This window comes from Elephantulus edwardii, unplaced genomic scaffold, assembly GCF_000299155.1.
Source record: "Elephantulus edwardii isolate Elephantulus edwardi_28Jun2011 unplaced genomic scaffold, EleEdw1.0 scaffold00408, whole genome shotgun sequence".
In the NCBI taxonomy this organism is placed as follows: Eukaryota; Metazoa; Chordata; class Mammalia; order Macroscelidea; family Macroscelididae; genus Elephantulus; species Elephantulus edwardii.
Window position 1 is genome coordinate 67,231 of NW_006400158.1, and position 6,108 is coordinate 73,338.

Here is a 6,108-nt window from a genome sequence, read left to right on the forward strand (position 1 = left end):
TCATTACACTGTCTTTTCTCCTGTATCTGTCCCATTTCCTTCCCTCCTCTCATGAGTGAACTAATGTAATCTCATAAGGACAAATACTGCATAAGACCATTATTGCAAAAACAGAAGGATAACTAGTAAAACATGTATAGGAACTCAAGGGTGGGAGAAGCTGAAGACGGGTATGGGCAAAACCACAGGGTACACAAAGATGATTCTTGCCCCCATTTTGCTTTGAGGATCTCAGCCCAGGAGAGGCACAGGACAATCAGGAACATAGAGGAACCTATAAAACACTCTGCATCTGCCCCAACTGGCAGGTTCAGAGTTGGCACAAGGCTTGTATGGCAGTTTTCCCACTGGCTCCAATGAAAGTGATACTGTCTTTGTTGAGAGTGGCCACATGTTATTAACTTCTGAAATGTTAACTCTAATGTCAATGGAGGAAATTAACAGTCCCCAACTTTGACTCAGACCATGGGCATGCAGTTGTAAGAGCCTGATTGCTTTCAGTTGGTATCATCTCCCACTGGCCTACAAAGGGAGGTTCTTTTTGTTTGAAGTACTTCTGCTTTTAAAGGCATTTGTTCTTCCGGTGGCTTTTGACCTTGCAGTATGCACACTGATTGGGTTGCAGTGACGCAATGTGCCTGCATGTGGTCCCCCTTCCTAGCATATAGGTGTTTTTTTTTCTTTGTGGCAGTCCTTATGGGGTGGCCCCAACACAGATAGGGCCCTCGCTCATCCAGGATGCCTGCAAGGAGGGATGCATCTTGTTTGTCAGACTATATCTTGGCCTCTTTATTTTAGTTGTAGAACCTCTTATTGAGTACTTCAAGTAATTGAGTGATGTTAATACCAGGAAACCCTTTTATGCATTGGACTTTTTGCCTGATATCAGGAGCTGACTGGGCAATGAATTGATACAGAGTTGACAGTGAGCTGAGTGTCTGGTGATTTCAGATCTATAGGGGTATAGATGCAGTATGCCTCATGGACTCACTCATAATAGTCTTCTGGACTTCTGTCTCACTTTTAGAGCCTTGTGACAGGTTTAGAAATGTTTACAGTTTTTCTTTTTTTTTTTCCTGTGAGGCAGACTCTTTGGAAAAAGACCACTTGATACTGGATCAGGACAGCCTGTCCTCCTAGGCAGCAGAATTCTTAGTTAGGCCAGGCATCTGGGAATGCTTGGGCTTCCCAATGGACAAGATTAAGTGTACCATATGGGTGAAATGTTTATAGGTACTTTCGAGTCTCCAAGGTGATATGTCGCCTTTCTTCTGTATTAAAGAGTATGATGAGAAGCTGGTGGCAGTCATCCAAGATGAAGACATGAGTCTGGACTAATGAATTTACTAGTTCAACTATGGCTTGGAATTTCTGTGCATAAAGAGGTGTGCTATTATTTTCCAGATGAGAAGGTCAGAGGTGTAAAATGGCAGGTAGTACACTATAGGTTGCCCCTGTGTTATCATCCCATCAAGTTGTACAGTTAGAGAAGGTCAGATATCTTGGACCAGAAATTGTCCAATGAGTTGCAGATGATGATTGGACTAAGCAGAGGAGTGAAAACTGGACTGGAAATGGTCAGGAGTAGTCAGAAGAATGAGGATGGTGGTGTGTCCAGGGGACAGACTACTGTATCTGGTGATTGAGGGTTATAGGTGATAAGAAGTATTCCTCTTCAGGGGCATCTTGGCGGACTTTTAATTGTGTTTGGATTTTTACCTGGGCAATGAAAATCTGACTCTGTCCCTGCCTAACACAACAGTATTGGGCTCATGGAGGCAAAGAAGAGGCTACAGTGAGCCAAGAGTCTGTATAATGGAACTGATGGGAATGGCCAGACTTCCCCATAACCACATTGCAGACTGGCTGAACTGTAAGGGGATTGAGCATGTCCTCCGGACAAAGGATGGTCATTAAACTTGGCAGAGTTATTGGAGTCACTCTAGTTTCAATTTTATACCATAGTCTTGTGGAATTTTGCCAAGAATTTTTTTTATGACACAGTCTAACAAGGTTGACAGACTGGTGATTACCCTTTGTCCATGTAAATGATCTTGAAAGGTGTTGTGACGGACAGAGGCATGGGGTATCCCTGCAAGAAGCTACCCAGATGTCTGACTGACCCTATCCCTCATGGGAACTTAGGTCCATCTTGACTAAGGAACATCCATTTAAATTCCAGGTCTGGTCAACCTCCACAGGGGAGGTGAGTCTCTGTTATGCCGTATGATATGAACACGGAACTGCAGGTGAGGACCAAATCAGACTCTAGCTTGGAGTTTTCTTGTTGTGGAGCCACACAGATCAGCTACTTCATGCAGAAGTTGGTTACACATACAATCACTCAACCAACCACTCAGAGTTTAAACAGTCCTCCTCCTTTTTTTTTGGCCAGTAATACTTCTGGCTGAGGTGTGCTCAGTCCCTCTTTCTGTCCTAATTGGACAGGCCTGACTAAGGTGGTACAGGACTCTAGAGTCTTGTCCAGATGACAGACCCGGCCTAGTCAAGATCTCTGCTGTGAGTCTCGTGGGGTAAGATGAAGGCCATCAGTTGCCTCAGAGACAGGATAGGGAAATCTGCTCAAGCAATATGTTGCCTTTCTCCTCCATGAGTCCAGATCCCTGGTGGCCACTCATTCACCTCTCCAAATTGGTGGAGCAAGGGGCCAGTGAGATGGAGATTCCTGGCTGACACACCAAAATATTATAGCAAAACTGTGACTCAGGCATGACCAAGTGGCACTCTCAAACTTGAAAGAGGAGAAATCTATTAGCCAGCCACTTAGAGGAACTCTTGCTTCAAAGATCTGGTTGTAAAATGGTGGGTGAACTTTTTTATTCTTAGTCTGTACTAGGACATACACAAGGGTGGGATTCCTTGTGTACACATTACTGAAGAAGGATAGAATTTCTAGCACAGGTGTGGTTCCTTTGAGGAAAGAGAGCTGGGGAATAAGCATACCCTAGGAATGAGGCAGTACATGGGGTGAGGATAATTTACCAGGTTTCTCTTTCCAGGGTCTAAAATTCCCCATAGAATTTCCATTTCAGTTAGAAGAATTTTATGAAACAACATGATTAAGTGGTAATGGTGATGAAGGTTTAATTGTTTAATGGTTTAAGCGGCTTTGAAGAAATTGGCAAAAACAAGGTCTCAGGAATTGGTGAAATACCAATTTATGTATTTCAACAAATAGATGCAGTCCTGGATGTGTTAATTGAGCTATGCTAGTAAATCTGAAGGGCAGCTACCTGGCCAATCGACTGAAAGTGATCTCTATTTATTCTCATTCCTAAAAAATTATGATCCAATAGAGTATAGAAATTATTGAACACAATCACTAGCATCACACACATGTAAAATCCTTCTGAAGAACACTGAAGACAGCAAAAAAGAGAAGAAAAGAAAATTAACTCTTCAGTTTGAAATAATCCCTTGGTTGTCTAAGGAAAAACAGCCATATGTTTGGCCTTAGATTGTAACCTGGAACTGTAAAGATGTTCCCAACTTCTTTCTTATTGTTGTTGCTATTAGGTGCTGTCAAGTTGAGTATGACTCATAGTGACCTTATGAACAAAAGATCTGAACTCTGTTATATCCTGTGCCATCCTCACACTTCCTGACACACAAGAGCCCATTACAGCAGTCACTGTGTCAGTCCACCTGGTTGAGGATCTTCCTCTCCTTTGCTGACCTTCCACCCTTACCAGCATCATGTCCTTCTCCAAAGAATAGCCCCTCTTAGCATCATGTCTAGAATATGTGAGACAAAGTCTCATCACTCTTGCCTCCAAAGAGCACTCCAGCTGAGCTCTAAGACATATCTGTTTGTTCTCTTGGTCATCTATGGGATGTTTAGTGCTCTTTTCCTATCATCCATATTCACTGTCCAGCTCTCAGATGCATAGCAACTAATCAGAAGGACTATGGCCTGAATCAGTTGTACCTTAGTCTTCAAACTGACATAACTTTTCCTCAATAATTTGAAAAGGTCCCTAACTGCAGATTATTGTTGTTGTGTACCTGGAGTTGGAACTGACCCATAACTGACCCTCCAGTGAGTTTTCAGAGGCAGTAAATGACACAGGAGGAAATTGTCCATCCTTCTCCTATGGAGCAAATGGTGTCCTCAAACCACATGCCTTCGGAATGGCAGCATAGCTCCTTGCCACTAGACCACCAGAGTTCCTACTGCAGATTACATGGTTTTGTTGTTTGGATTTTGTTTGTTTGTTTGTTTTTTAGATTACAAGGTTTTAAATTCCCAAATATGAATGACTTCAGATTAATTTCAGAGATCTCTTAATAGGCCACTATTCATCATTCTCTAAGAGATTCAGGGGCAAAACTTCACTACAATTTTGATTAAGTTTGAAGAGTATGGAAACTGGCAGTTCCATCCTAAATGAGAACAGAAAAGAAAGCATTCTTTATATGGGGAGACATCAGTTGTCATCTCATAGTATTATGTTTGCATAGAGTATACTGGCCACAGAAACTGGGGTTACATTATGCCTTCTTTCCTTTTTTTAAAAAAATTTCTATATTCCTTATCACCAATTATGATATTCCCTATGTTTTTTTCTGGTGTTAGGGTGTCTGCTTTCTCTGGTACAATAGTGATTGCTAAAAGTTTTTAAAAGAAATCCTCTAAAGTAAATATATTAGGATGTTTCCTCAGCCTATGGGAATATTTTTGAGGGGAAAAAACACCCCTCCTTATCAAGCCTAAATCTCCTACCTGTTGCCATCTGTAACTAGCCCCACTCAGTAATCGGGTTGTTCCCTCTCTTAACATAACAATAGGACTTTTTGAACTTCATTGTAGAAGGACCTTTTTAAAGAAGAAAATATTTATCTGTTAAATTACTCATCACAAGATTAAATACTTAGGAACAAATGCAACTAGATAAACAAAACACCTACAAAGGAAAGCTATACAATCCTAGGAAGACTCAATATTATCAATATAATTCTACCACAAGCAATCTACAAATTCAAGCAATCCAAACACAGCTACCAAGTTCATTCTTCAAAGAGATAAAGACAAAAAAAAAGTATATGGTATCATACTCCCTGACATTAAAACATACTACACAACTTTAGCAACTGAAGAAGCATGATGATTGTAAGCAACAGATACTTAGCTAATGAATTAGAACTGAAAACTCATTTATCCATTCATTTGTGGTTAATTGTTATTAAACAAGGAAACAAAACTCTTCATATGGGGAAACAATGACAAAACTGAACATTCATGTACAGAATATGAAAATGGGATTTATGTCTTACACTACCTATAGAAGTTTAAACTAAAGGAGTGTGGGTGGGGGAGCAGAAACCGGTGGGACCTTACGTGGTGGGTTTGCTCGTGGGCGATTCTTCACCCAATTACAATGTCATCCAACACAGATGTATCTCTTTCTCCATATGATGAAGATCAGGGATCCAAATTGATTCGAAAAGCTAAAGAGACACCATTTGTCCCCATTGGAATGGCGGGGTTTGCAGCAATCTCGGCGTACGTATAGTACAAACTGAAGAACAGGGGGAATACTAAAATGTCCATCCACCTGATCAACATGCGAGTAGCAGTCCAAGGCTTTGTGGTGGGAGCAATGACTGTTGGTATGATGTATTCCATGTATCGAGAATACTGGGCCAAACCTAATAAGTCTTAGAAGAAGAGTTGCTGCCTCCATCTCCATGTTAGTGTTGCTTGAATAGACCTTTCACTTTGAAGTTACGTGTTTTATGTTAAAAATAAATAACCTGAGTGGTTCCAGTAAGGACACGGTATTTTAGCCACAGGCTTTCTTTACTGCAGCCTTGACTTGCCTTGTGACCAAATTGCCAGTGCCCTGACCACTAATTAGGTCATTCAAGGGAGTCAGGTTAGCAAAAATGAAACAGGCTGCCCAAATTCTCAAACTCTTAGGAGGAAATTCTCTTTGCAAAAGACAGCAAACTGACAGTGAAGGACTTGCAGAGGCTGCGGTACACCTTGTGTCTTATGGTGCACTGTGTGCCCCAGTTAACTGAACTCTTTCCTGCCTGCCTTGAGGAGTGACCAAGCACCTCAGTTACTCGAGCTCATTGACTCTT

At 41.4% G+C, this 6,108-nt stretch overlaps 1 pseudogene; it reads left to right on the forward strand.

Moving 5' to 3' along the window:
- The first annotated feature begins 5,399 nt into the window (after positions 1-5,399).
- On the forward strand, positions 5,400-5,684 carry LOC102864714 (annotated as a pseudogene).
- Positions 5,685-6,108: the final 424 nt, after the last annotated feature.